This window comes from Oncorhynchus clarkii, chromosome 26 (assembly GCF_045791955.1).
Source record: "Oncorhynchus clarkii lewisi isolate Uvic-CL-2024 chromosome 26, UVic_Ocla_1.0, whole genome shotgun sequence".
Classification (NCBI taxonomy): Eukaryota; Metazoa; Chordata; class Actinopteri; order Salmoniformes; family Salmonidae; genus Oncorhynchus; species Oncorhynchus clarkii.
The window spans coordinates 3,691,798-3,706,686 of NC_092172.1; the positions used below are offsets into that span (position 1 = coordinate 3,691,798).

The 14,889-nt window shown below is 43.0% G+C and overlaps 1 protein-coding gene across 1 annotated transcript in view; it reads left to right on the forward strand.

Moving 5' to 3' along the window:
* Window positions 1–14,889, forward strand: part of LOC139384404 (ALK tyrosine kinase receptor-like) — a 658,145-nt gene that overhangs the window by 431,952 nt on the left and 211,304 nt on the right.

The following is a 14,889-nucleotide window of genomic DNA, read 5'->3' on the forward strand; positions in this document are numbered from 1 at the left end:
ATATTTATACATTTAAAACACACACTAAAACCCTCACCACATTCTGTTTGCCTAGTAACATCATATTTGCCATGAAATGGGCACACACATTCCTCCTGGCTGCCTGCAGACTTCAACAATGTCCAAGCCTCATACAGCTCTATGACATAAGCCTCCTCAGCCTAGGAAAACAGATTGCGATAATTCACCTGCAAATGAGGAAGTGGAGAAGTGAATTTCTGCTCTTATCGTGTTGTCATCTCCCCCACCCCCCTCTTGACTTTTCAAATTGAATAAATCCACCTCAAGCAGGGGCTGTCTTGGTGCTCTAAGGAAGGAAAGTGTGTTACTGGCTGGTAGAGTGGCACCTGTGTCACTTGGGACCAGGAAGGGCTGCCAGATAGGGATGAGTGTGGGTGTCCTCCTGGAACAAGACGCATCTCGCCTAACTATATAGCCCTAGGTTGAGTGGTGTTGTTGGCCAGGTGGAGAGGGTTTTATAAGAACTACAGAACTCTGATGAGTATGTGAAGAGTTTATTTCCAAAATGCTACTGTATATCCATACATTTTTCACATTTGTGTTTTTTCATCAGAAATGATTGCTTAAGGGAACCTCCGTGTGTTTGTAAAATATTACTGTTCTCAGAATTGTTATTCATACATTAAAATGTAAATGTTTTGCATTCTGATCTCATACTACTGTATTGAATAAATAAATACAATTTTATTTATAATTTGTACAGTTCTTTATGAAAAATATATTAGTTATTTGTTACATTTCACTGTGTAAAAAAATAACAGTTACTTATTTTTCTGACAGGGCTGTTTTGCAAAAACAGGTTTATTTGTCGATCTGAAATTAAACCGTCAAGTGATACATTTTTAACAAATACATGTCTGCCATTGAACATGCCATGATTAGATAGTGACAAAACACACCAATCTCTTTCATAAAATCTTTAAACAATAAAAGCTCATTTACCAATATTTCTGAAAATGGATATGTAGCATTTCGGAAATAAACTCTCCATGTGTAGTTGGCCATGTATTTGTCCAGAATGGAAATCTCAATTATGACTATGTTGTTCCTTCTGCTCTGAAAGCTCATTGACTGTGCCCTGTCCAGGATTAATTAACTGTGAAAACACACACATGCACTCAATAAAATTTGTGTATGCAGTTTTTATATGTGGGTAAGAGTATCAATGGTTTATTTTTGCCTCAGTGAGTGTTGAAATGTCAGAACCTGCGCTATAATCTTATGTAAGCTAACACAGTTACACATTATTTACTGTTACTCACACAACACCATCTCCAGAACATTACTGTATTTGCACACCTGCTTACCAATTATGTGTTTCCCACATTGTTAGCTAACTACCATTATAAACTGGGTGGTACATGCCCTGAATGCTGATTGGCTGGCAGCCGTGGTATGTCAGACCATATACCACGGGTATGACAAAACATTTATTTTTACTGCTCTAATTACGTTGGTAACAGTTTATAATAGCAATAAGGCACCTTTTGGGATTGTGGTATATGGCCAATATACCATGGCTAAGGGCTGTATCCAGGCACTCCGCGTTGCGTCGTGCTTAACCTCTCTAGGGTAGGGGGCAGCATTCGGAATTTTGGATGAAAAGCATGCCCAAATTAAACGGCCTGCTACTTGGGCCCAGAATAAATGATATGCATATAACTGGTAGATTTGGATAGAAAACACTCTAAAGTTTCCAAAACTGTTAAAATAGTGTCTGTGAGTATAACAGAACTGATTTAGCAGGCGAAAACTTTTGTAGTTTTCTAGTCAATGCCATTACAGTATCCATTGACTTAGGACTCCATTTGCAGTTCCTATGCCTTCCACTAGATGTCAACAGTCTTTAGAAATCATTTCAGGCTTGTATTCTTATAAATGAGGGAGTAAGACCAGTCTGAACGAGTGGACCCTAACGTGTCGCACAGTTTTTTCAGGCGCATGTGCATTTCTTGTTTACCTTTTATATTGACGACGTTGTCCGGTTGAAATATTATAGATCATTTAGGCTAAAAAACAACCTGAGGATTGAATATAAACATCGTTTGACATGTTTCTATGACCTTTACAGATACAATTTGGATTTTTTGTCTAATTGTTTTGAGTTTGAGCCTGTGGATTACTGAAGAAAACGCGCTAACAAAACGGAGGGTTTTGGATATAAAGAGACTTCATCGACCAAAGGAACATTTATTGAGTGAATGAAAAAGTTAATCATTAATCTTTAAACCTATGTAAAATATGTTTTGTTTTCTGAATTTTTATATTGAGCATTTCTGTAATTGAGTATGGCGCTCTGCAACCTCACTGGATGTTGGCCAGATGGGACGCTAGCGTCCCACATACCCTAGAGAGGTTAAGAACAGCCATTAGCCGTGGCATATTGGCCATGTATCATACCCCTTCCTGCCTTATTGCTTAATTATAAACTGGGCGGTTCAAGCCCTGAATGCTGATTGGCTGAAATCCGCGGTTCATCAGACTATATACCATGGGTATTAGAACTCAGCATAAGACCCAGATGCAGAAAGCTAGAATCACAGATGTTTATTGACTCAAACAGGGGGCAAGCAAAAAAGACAGGCCAAAAGGCAGGCAGAGGCAATATCTGAAAACAGGAGTAAAAAGGGCTGTGAGACACATGAAAAGTGGGATAAATACGGAGGGGACCGGGCAACAGAAGACAAAGAACAGAGGAGCAAATTATTTTGGAGGTGGGGAAAGGGTCGATTAAGCGGGGGGAAGATCAGGAGGGGCAGATCCCGGGGGGACAGCCATACCCTCTGCCCGAGACAATACCGGGGAGCCGGGGTCCGGTGGCAGTACGCTTGTCGTCGATACCTGGAGGTGGCCTTAAAAAGAGCCGAATGGGCTCTCCTCCAAGTACGGCCCACAGCGACAGACAAACATACCCACTGGGCCGAGGGTATGCCAACCTTTTCCTCTTGCTCCGGGAAGAGTGGGGGCTGATATGCCAGGGAACACTTGAAACGTCAGAGCCCAGTGGCAGACAGGGGAGGGTGTTGAGAGGGTATTCAACCCACACGAGTTGCTGGCCCCAGGTGGTGGGGTTGGCGGAGACAAGGCAGGAAGAGTCTCCACGTCTTGGTTGGCTCGTTCCAACTGGCCGTTGGTCTGCGGGTGGAACCCATAGGACAGGCTGGCCCACGACCCAATGAGTGTGCAGAACGCCTTCCGGAACAAGACCTGAGGACTCCGGTTGGAGTCCATGTCTACCGGGAGTCCATGTATACGGAAGACGTGCTGCACCATGAGCTGGGCCGTCTCTTCGGCAGAGGGTAGCTTGGGGAGAGAAGAATGAAGTGTGCGGCTTTGGAAAACTGGTCCAGTATGGTCAGGATGGAGGTGTTGCCATCAGACAGGGGAAGATCCGTAACGGAATCCAAGGATATGTGAGACCAGGGACGGTGAGGGACAGGCAGTGGTTGAAGAAGACCAGCTGGAGCTTGTCAAGGAGTCTTGTTCTGCGCACAGCAGTGGCGGTGGCTGCGCTCAACAGCGGCGACGAACGTGGAGACATCCAGGACCATGGTAGGCCACCAAAAGGCCAGGGTCCGACAGGAGTCCGGGTGGCAGGCAATCCTGGAAGAGTGGGCCCAATCCAGGACCGAGGAGCGGATAGTGTCAGATACAAACATCCAGTTATCTGGGCCCCCCTGGGGTTCGGCTGGGAACTCTGCGCCTTACAGACCTGCTTCCCCCAGCTGAATGCCGTCGCCAGGCAAGAAGTGGGAAGGATGGTCTCGGGGTCTGAGGGTGTAGTTGTGGGGCTATTGAGGCATGACAACGCATCCGGCTTGATGTTCTTGGATTCTGGTCGGTAGGCGAGGGAGAAATTAAACTGGGTGAAAAGCAGGGCCCACCTAGCTTGCTTGGAATTTAGATGCTTGGTGGTGCGGAGATATTCCGGGTTCTTGTGATCCAATGAACGGATGACCCGCCCCCTCCAACCAGTGTCTCCACTCCTCCAATGCCATCTTCAACGCGAGTTCTTCTCCGTGGCGTTGAGGCGATGGGAGATGAAGGTGCAGGGATGTAACTTGAGGTCCAGGGCAAAACGTTGGGACAGGACAGCCCCCACTCCAACATCATCCTCCACCACAAACTGATGGGACGGGTTAGGATGAACCAATGTGGGAGCAGTGGTGAAGCTGTGTCTGAGGTCCCGGAATGCCCAGTCAGCAGCTGGGGACCATGTGATCGGAAACTTGGGAGAGGTGTGTACAGACGGGGGAAGCCAGGGTGCTGTGACCCTGGATAAAGCGGCAATATAAGTTGGAAAATCCCAGGAAACGTTGCAGCTGCACTTTGGACGTAGGCTGGGGCCAATCCACCACCGCTCTCAACTTTCCAGGATCCATCTGTACGTTCCCTGCAGGGATGATGTAACCAAGGAAGGTGATGGTGGAGTGATGGAATTCATATTTATCCGCTTTCACAAAAAGCTGCAGCGCCTGCTGGATGACCTGTCAGACGTGAAGTACGGTAGACTTTCCGCAGGTTCAACTTGGAGAAAACGGTGGTCCACTGGAGCGGCCAAGGTGATGAGTGGTAGCGGGTAGCATTTCTTCACCTTCATGTTATTGAGGCCCCAATAGTCGATGCACGGGTGCAGGGTTTTGACCTTCTCCACAAAGAAAAACCCTGCGCCGGCAGGAGAGGTAGAAAGACGGATACACCATGCAACTAGAGAGTCCTTGATGTAGGTCTCCATAGCCTTGGTTTATGGACCCGACATAGAGTATAGATGTCCCCGGGGCAGGGTTCTGCCTGGGAGAAGGTTGATCCCGCAGTCATAGTGTCGTTGCAGAGGAAGTGAAGTGGCCCAGGCCTTACTGAAAACCTCCCGGAGGTCCTGATACTCTGCGGGAATGGCGGAGAGGTCCAGGGCAACTTCCAAGCCCACAGGAAGGCAGGCTGCGCTGACTTCAGACAATGGGCTTGGCAGAATGGGCTCCATCCCATATTGGCACCAGCAGTCCAGTCTGTAAAGGGATTGTGTCGCTGGAGCCCTGCAAATCCCAATACCACGGGAACGTGAGGAGACTTAATCAGCATAAATTGGATTGCCTGACACTCGTATGTTGATGGGCCCGTCCAGCGCTCTAACGTCTATGGGAAAGGAAAGGGGCTGAGTGGGGATAATGAGGAAAATGTGTGACACACATTGGAGGGGAGTGGAGACAAGCACAAAGACAGGTGAAACAGATCAGGTTGTGAAAATGAGTATGACAAACCATTTGTTTTTACTGCCCTAATTATGTTGGTAACCAGTTTATATCAGCAATAGGGCACCTCTGGGGTTTGTGATATATGGCCAATATACCACGGCTAAGGGCTGTGTCCCGCGTTGCATCGTGCTTAAGAACAGCCCTTAGCCGTGGTATATTGGCCCTATACCACACCCCCTCGGGCCTTATTGCTTAAATATAACACCGGCACGGACAAATGCCAACATTGTTCCTCCATTACAGGGCTTCTAGAAGGCTAGTCTGTTTCTCCCCACATTATCTCATGTTATTATAATTTCCCTTTTCCACTAGCGGTCTCTATCAACTAATTACCAATACTTCTGTTCAAGAGCATCACCTATGCTCAGTTGCTGATGACCGACTGAGCAGACTGATGGATGCAAGGTGATTTGTAGCTCAGTCAGTCTGCAGTCACCGACTGCAATGTAGTCAATCTCAAACCAATGGCTGCATTTCCAGTATGACCCAAAGTCATCCAGGTGTCTGAATTCTAACATGCACCTGGTCCGCTCTCTACCAAATAACTGCTTTTATGCAAATAAATGTGTCAACATATTTTCCTTGGTATGGTATCCACACAATGTTTTTGTTTTGTCTGACTCTGCTGGTTGGTTACCCCTGAGTGAATTTTGAACATTGATGACCAGAGTTCATTATCAATTGTTTACCGGCACCAGTTTGTATCTTGTCCTGAACCTGAACTCTTTAGGCCCAGTTGACGTATAATAATGCTGATGCAGTGCAGTTCCATGGATCTATTTGTCTGGACGCCCCGAGGCCTTTACCATGCGTCCAACCACCGGAAGTTGATTTTAAAAGCAATTTGTCAGTAGTTGTTAAAAATTCTACAATCTGACAACACTGATAGCTACATAATAATTGTAGCTCCCATTCAAATCTTATTTTTTTAATTTCAGATGTTGCCATTGTCATTTGTTTGAATACTGGATGTGCAGAGCACTCCAAAATCATTCAGCTAAACAGTAGGGGGTAGATGCATGTTTCAACATTATGTTATTTGGCCGATCAATGCTGTTGAGCTCACCAAAGCATTGGTTTATGTGTGTGCGCATGCTTGTATACTTCTGTGAGTTTGTTTCACTCTGTACCTTTGTGCTCACACCCTCAAAAGGGGCACATATATACATGGCCGAGTTCGCTCCAGAGATATCAGAGGGCCAAAATCTGTCTCTAATGAAAAGACCCTGGCAACTGACGTCTTGACGGGAGGAAGTACTACAGCTATTATTATGATTGGCTCTGTCTGCGCTAAAAAAGGAGTGGAGAAGAAGAGAGGAGAAAAAGAGGGCAGATTGAATTACAGCTAAGCTGGTTACAGTGTCTTCGGCTACAGATAAGAGCTGGAGAGCTGCAGAAAGCTGTCAACTACCATTATCTAGAGCTATAGCTCTTCCCCTGAACACAACACAGCAGTTCCTACTCCTTAATGAAGCATTGTTTTTTCCACCCCGTCGACATACAAAGGTCTGCCAGCTGCGTTAGTTCAAATGCAACGTTAGCGTTATCCAGACAAGAGACACTGACCCACTCCTTTAATGAAAGTCTGCAGGTAGTGGGGGCCGTAGCCAGGAAAGACAATTGAACGTGTCAGGCATATCACACAGCTATCACGACGTATCTGTTTAGAGAGATGCTTATTAGATAAGTTTTGAGTGAAACATTTATGAAATGCCTACTGCTTTGAAGCGGCAGTTTCATTTAGTTGTTATCTGTGCCTAATTGATGAGCAACTTTCCGCTGGAGTGGTGAATGGCATTTCAATGGTGTGTGGTCATGCCAATAGTATTGAAAAACCAAAATGATATGTCCTCTATTTAGGAACTCCCAAAGAAAATATTCTGACTCTCTTACACAAATCCGGCTGTAAACCAGTGGTTTTCAACTTGTGGCCTAAACATTGTCATTATTTATGTATAATAAAAAAAATCTTCCCAAAATATTAACATTTGGGAGTGTTAACCAGAGCCTGGAACACAGCAGGGGCGTTGGTAAAGCCAAATGACCAGATACTCATAGTGACTGCTGCCTGTGTTGAATGCAGTCTTCCACTCGTCGCCTTCCCGTATCCTCACCAGGTGGTAGGCTTTCCGTAGGTCCAGCTTGGAGAACAGGGTGACCCCCTGAAGCATCTCGAAGGTTGAGGAGATGAGACTCACCATGTATGACAATAGACTCACCATGTATTATGATAGATCATCATGGGTTATTAGCAGGACAATAGACTCACCATGTATTATACTAGACCATTATGGGCTATTAGCAGGACAATAGTCTCTTGCCAACACCTCTTTGTGCAAAGTTTGATACTTTGTGCAAGGCAATTAATCAGCATTAAAAACGTTGGGGCCTCCCAAGTGGCACAGTGGTCTAAGACACTGTGTCTCTGTTCAAACTGCATTGCTACAGATGCTGGTTTGGAACCCATGCCGGCCGCAAATGGGAGATCCGTGACTCCCATTGGCTTTTGGTTTCTCCCCCCCTAAAAACAGAAATAAATCAGTCTAAATAACAATATGACTTTATTTACAAATTCGTAAGAATATCTCACCCCATGTTCAAGAATGCATTTTTCTCACTCACTTTAGGTTATTTGAAAACAAAAATATAGTTATTTTTTTATACAAGCCATAAAAAATTGATTGCAATTTCAGTTTAACCTGTTGCGACGACCAAACCCGGATCCGGGATTCTATTTATAGACCTAAGCTCATTACCATAACGCAACGTTAACTATTCATGAAAATCGCAAATGAAATGAAATAAATATGCTAGCTCTCAAGCTTAGCCTTTTGTTAACAACACTGTCATCTCAGATTTTCAAAATATGCTTTTCAACCATAGGAAAACAATCATTTGTGTAACAGTAGCTAGCTAGCGTAGCATTTAGCGTTAGCATTAGCGTTAGCATTAGCGTTAGCATTTAGCAGGCAACTATCACAAAAACAAGTAAAGCCTTCAAATAAAATAACTTACCTTTGAAGAACTTCTGATGTTTTCAATGAGGAGCCTCTCAGTTAGATAGCAGATGCTCCGTTTTTCCAAAAAGATTATTTGTGTATTAGAAATAGCTCCGTTTTGTACATCACATTTGGCTACCAAAAAAAAAAAAAAAAAAAAAAAAAAAAACGAAAATTCAGCCCTCAAAACGCGAACTTTTTTCCAAATTAACTCCATAATATCGACTGAAACATGGCAAACGTGGTTTAGAATCAATCCTCAAGGTGTTTTTCCACATATCTCTTCAATGATATATCCTTCGTGGAAGCCTGGTTTCTCCTTGCTCTCAAATGGAAAAATAATTGCACCTGGCTTTACGCTCCAATTTCGACGCAGGGACACCAGGCGGACACTTGGAAAATGTAGTCTCTTATGGTCAATCTTCCAATGATATGCCTACAAATACGTCACAATGCTGCTAACACTTTGGGGGAACGACAGAAAGTGTAGGCTCATTCCTTGCGCAATCACAGCCATATAAGGAGACAATGGAAAACAGAGCTTCAGAAATTCTGCTCATTTCCTGGTTGATGCATCATCTTGGTTTCGCCTGTAGAATGAGTTCTGGGGCACTTACAGACAATATCTTTGCAGATTCTGAAACTTCAGAGTGTTTTCTTTCAAAAACTGTCAAGAATATGCATAGTCGAGCATCTTTTCGTGACAAAATATCGCGCTTAAAACGGGAACGTTTTTTATCCAAAAATGAAATAGCGCCCCTAGAGATCAAAGAGGTTAATCTACCAGAAAATACCGAACAAATAGTACAACATATATTGTGGTTAACCTCAAATATAAGAATTGATTAAAATAAACTTTATCAATGGGAACCTTTAACAAGTGGAAGGAGGAAAAAGTATTATTATTAACCCGGTTTTTCACAAGCGTAGCAGGCTCTGAAATCTACGAACAACGTTTCTTGGATATATATTGATCATACTGGTCATTGCTCTTGAGTGGCGCAGTGGTCTAAGGCACTGTATCTCAGTGCAAGAGGCATCACTACAGTTCCTGGTTGAAATCCAGGCTGTATCACATCTGACCGTGATTGGGAGTCCCATAGGGCGGTGCACAATTGGCCCAGTGTTGACTGGGTTAGGGAAGGGTTTACCTGGCTGGGATGTCCTTGTCCATAAAATAGGCAACGGTGGGTTTATGGTTCCCTCTAAAAACAGAAATAAATATTTTGGCCTTTATTCAGTCTCCAATCACTCACTTTAGGTTATTTGAAAATAAAAGTATCTCCAAAATATATACATATTTTTTAAACAAAGCGATTATTATTATTATTAACTCATTTAGAATGATATGAAAGCCCCTTAGATTTTCTCACAGATCAGATTTGCCCTAATGAAAAATGCCCCTTAGATATTCATTTAGAATCCTCTAAATCTATTTATTATTGGCAGAGAGTCACGTCATTGAATTTTTTGTTTTTTTGGTATACGGTAGGCCTACTGTCGGCGACATGAGTCTCACTAGTAATGTGCTGTTAAAAGTAGCATAGTTTTTTACTTAAAAAGCATATTTAAGTTTGAAGCAATAGGATTTGAAGCAATAGCCTTCCATTGTGTGGTCAACTATTTCAGCACCGTTTCTCGCTGCTCTGAGACATGCATAGGGACCCGATTTGGGTATTGGTTAGACTACAATTAGGGTCTGGAAATGTTATGCTCTTAGTACTGTAGCCTACTCCCGACCGTCACGTTGTACAGCACCATATTTTCCTTCCATCCTAATGGAAACCCTGAGGGTTTAGTTTTTCTTGGAATAGAAACACCATAATATTAGTCAAATTAATTCAGCTACATTTCTTAAAATCAATCCAATATACTATGTTCCTACTAAAAAATGTTTTAAATTCTCTAGTACAGCCAATATTGAAGGCTATCAAATGCTTCTCAAAGATGCCCTCTGGTGGTCAAACTAGCACTAACTAGTGTTAATGGTAACAATGGCTAACAATTAAGTAACATGCCATAGAATTTGGCGGCAGCCCGCAAGGTGTGCTGCAGTATGACACAACTTTTAAAGGAATAACAGTAGGCTCCCTAACAGGCAACCCGCGGAATTGCTCCAGCAATGTGTTCAACGCTCGGTCATGGCGTTCGACCAAGGTCTGGAAATCTTCCACAAGACCATGAAGCAAATCTTCGTGCCTTCCGATGATGGCTCCTTGGGAGGAGATGGCGTTGCAGAGCTGGTCCAAGTCTGCTGGGTCAGTCATGGCCAGTTCGTACTAACACGTTTTAGGGAAGATCCAGATGCAGACAGTGTCGAAGTAACAAAAGTGTATTACTAGAACAGGGGCAGGTAAAATGACAGGTCAAGCAGAGGTCAGTAATCCAGATCAGAGTCAAAAGATACAGAACAGCAGACAGTCTCAGGGACAGGGCAGGCAGAGGTCAGTAATCCAGGGCGGTGTGACAAGGTACAGAACGGCAAGCAGGCTCAGGGCAGGGAGAGTGGTCAAACAATGAAAACTAGAAAACGGGACCTCAAAAAAGACATGAGCAAGGGGAAAACCGCCGGTAGGCTTGACGGACATAACGAACTAGCAACAGACAAACAGAGAACACAGGTATAAATACACTGAGGAAAATGGGGAAGATGGGTGACACCTGGAGGGGGGTGGAGACAAGCACAAAGATAGGTGAAACAGATCAGGGTGTGACAATATTTGTGTAACACAATGTCTGACAGAAGAACTCAGAAATACAAATTATGTATGAGATCAGTAAAAAAAAAGCCTTGGCTACATCTCATCTCCCCCTTTTTGGGTAAATAATTCTATTTGATTAGGAACAGCTTTAAAAATCAACTTCAAAGTTTAGCATCTTGTTTCTGATTACTTAGATTATATATTTTATGCATCCCTGGAGTAGCAGCCTAGTGCTCGGTGTGTTTCGTGTTTGAACTTGTCTGTGAAATTGCTCGCTTGTTGCCTCAAGAACACCCGTGCAGACACTCACCCACACACAGTACAAGCACTTGTTTACAGACATGCACACACACACACACACACACACACACACACACACACACACACACACACACACACACACACACACACTCGCATTCTCATACATACTCGGGTAACTCCATCTAGGTAGAGTACATTCTGGGCCAGTTCCGTTTTGACGCTCACCGAGAAGGTTTGATGGTTATGAAATGGACCTTCAGAGCTGCAATGATAAAATAATCAAAGCAGCGCTCAAAGACTACTCACTCTCACGTCTTTGTGTCTTAACAAGCTTTTCTTTTTTTCTTCTTTTTCTTTTTTCTTTTAATTTTACCCCTTTTTCTCCCCAATTCCGTGGTATCCAATTGTTTTAGTAGCTACTATCGTGTCTCATCGCCACAACTCCCGTACGGGCTCGGGAGAGACGAAGTCATGCGTCCTCCGATACACAACCCAACCAAGCCGCACTGCTTCTTAAAACAGCGCCATCCAACCCGGACCATCCAACCCGCACCAATGTGTCGGAGGAAACACCGGCCCGTCACAGGAGTCGCTGGTGCGCGATGAGACAAGGATTTCCCTACCGGCCAAACCCTCCCTAACCCGGACGACGCTAGGACAATTGTGCGTCGCCCCACGGACCTCCCAGTCGCTGCCGGTTACGACAGAGCCTGGGCGCTAACCCAGAGTCTCTGGTGGCACAGCTGGCGCTGCAGTACAGCGCCCTTAACCACTGCGCCACCACTGCTGCCCAGATGAAATAGAGGACACTTCTCTTTATTGCTTGTATTATGATTCCTTCACATGCAACAATGTGTGAGTTACTGTAATCTGGGTGTTTGTAGACTGGCAACAAAAAAAACATTGAGAGGTGACAGATCTCAAGACGTCGTGATACTCTTATGTTGAGGTTGTTCCTCTGTGAATGCATTGGAGAGATTCATTTCAGGTTGGTTCTAGCTTGTGAAGAAGCAGAAGAATCTTGTGTGTTCTCAGATGGTAATAAAAGTTAATATCATAAGGCTTTTTAACTATCATATGGCAAGGCCTTTCAAATGTACCTTGGTCTATGTCTTTCCTACAAGTTTTGCCTCAAATGTTTTGTCAATGGTACATAGTTGTATCTTTCCGACGTTGAATTTAAAAAAACATTTTTTATCTTGAGCACGGTGTTCCAATCTTGGGGAGTTCCACCTGTTTAATAGACTTCGTAACTTCCCATTAGGGTCAGAGAAGAAAAAGTAATTGGACGATATCCTGTATTGTACAGAATACTTCTGGTCCATGGACTCCAAACTGTCTTCCTTTCTAACTTTTTACTACTTGTATATTTGCTAATTTTATATTTCTCTTTTGATCATGAAAATCTTTTAATTTAAGGCCAAAAAGCTAACTTCTTTGCCTTGTTGTCTTGCAGTATTACTTAACATCCTTGTTGCAAACAGAATGAATGATTTGGAGTGGATTTTTAACACAGGCCACTAATATGGAGAGAATGCAATGTTGTTCACCTTCTGTATTTTAAAGTATTGTAGTGCCAGCATCATGTTATAGATATACTTGTCACCGGCAGGGACTGGAGAGTTTGTCAGGATCAAAAGCAATATGAAATGTTCGGGGAAACTCTGTCTCAGTCTTCTGAATACCTAACCCTGGGATAGCGTTAGTTTTATTTGCAGCGGGACAATTACACATATTTTAATGTTAGAGACAAATTGCTTTCCAATAGGTTTTTAGTGTTCCTCAAGGGGGCAGTCTCAGTCCTGACTTGCATCAGCTTAAAAATCAAAGACAAGGTTTGAATATTGCTATCATTTAATGATTCCCAATCAAATTTACTTTGCACAACTTAACAGTTGTGCAAAGTTGGTAACTGACATCGATGTAGATAGACATCTTTAGCGCCCCCAATTGTTTTTAGCATGGGCAGCGCCATTGAGGAATTTAAGTAAGTGGGTGGGACTGTTTATGGGTTAAGGAAGGATCACATCATTTCATCCAGGTCATCAGGAGGTATCAGCCAATGGATTATATTAATGAGCAAACATTCCATGACTGCGGGTGGCAGTAAATAACCAACCTGTTCAAACAACACACACCTGGTGGCAGTATGCACCCTTTCAGTTTCAGTTTCATGCTGTCACTGACTCCATAATGGGATGGATACAAAGAAGAGATGTCTAACTAAGTCTATGGTAGAATCTTATTCAATATTATTCACAGTTGTAATGTCTGCCAAAGGTGCTTCTATTAAGTACTAACTCGGGTGTGGAGACATACACAATCAAGATATCTTACTTTTACATGTGTTATTCATTTGGACAAGTTTCTATAATTGTTCTTTTAATTTGAAAATGTGGAGTAGGTTGTGTACATCGGTAGGAAAAAAATCCAGTTTTAAATTAAATATCAAGACAGCAAAATGTGAAGACTGTGCAAGGGATAATCATACTTTAGGCACTGTATATGCATCTCTATCTCTGACATTCCTTTTTTCATTCACTATTTCACACTTTTTCTATCTCTCCACCTTTGTTCCCATCTCTATGTCCATCCATCAATTTCTCACCTTCCAGGCTCTCTGTTTATTCTTCCTCATTCTCCCTACTAATCCATTTTAAATGTGCTACTTCAATCTCTCTGGCCTCTCATCTCCTTCTCTATCTTTCTTTCTCTCTCTCTCTCACTTTCTTTCTAACTTTCTCTCCCTCTTCAATCAGCAGTTGCTACCTGAGTCGGGGTCGGGAATAGGTTCTCTACCTATAATGTTTAATTTGTTTCATATTTTGCCATCACTTGAGATAATGCAATAGGACCACCAATTAACGGAGCAACCTAATTTGAAATACATAATTATCCTGTGTGAATTGTACCTGTGTTTCTTTGGAAACGTTAATTGATACAGTGTCTCTTGTTTTAACCGCTTTCCAGGAAGAGCAGGTCATGTTTCATAACAACCTGAGACTAGCGTTAAGCTCCCTCTTCCTTGAATATTAAATCAAATGAAGAAGAAAAAGCAGTGACATTTATTTGTAAAGATAATAGTTATTTAGTGTGTGTAAGGTGCCTGGGTTTGGTGCACTCATTAAAGTTAAAGGTTTGGCTTTGTTTTTGTGTACATCTTCCTTGGCGATGGACATTTTGTTCACTAAATGAAAGAGGTTTGGCACTGGTATAGAGGCATGGGGCTGTTACCGTTTTGGCAGTATCTGCTCGCTGTAGCTGGTTCATTTTCTCTCACAGTGAGTCTCATATCGGTAGTTCAGATCCAGATGTGCTTGTCTCTCCATCCAGGCCTTGGTCCGCTTTCAAACAGTAAACAGACGCACACAGATACTTATTGTATATACTCTAACTCACACATAAACATGCATGCGCATACCAATATACACATAAGAATATACGTTCAGGCATACACGCACAGACAGACAATAGAGACAGACATAACTACACACAAACACACACTGGAGATAAAAATGTTAAAGAACACACTGGAGATAAAAACAACTCATCCTTGTTTTATTTCATCCATTTGTGTAGGTCTCCAAAGATTCATTAACACCTGTTATAATATAGCCAGTTTGCCATGTGTTGAAGTGTGGAAGTATCATGGGG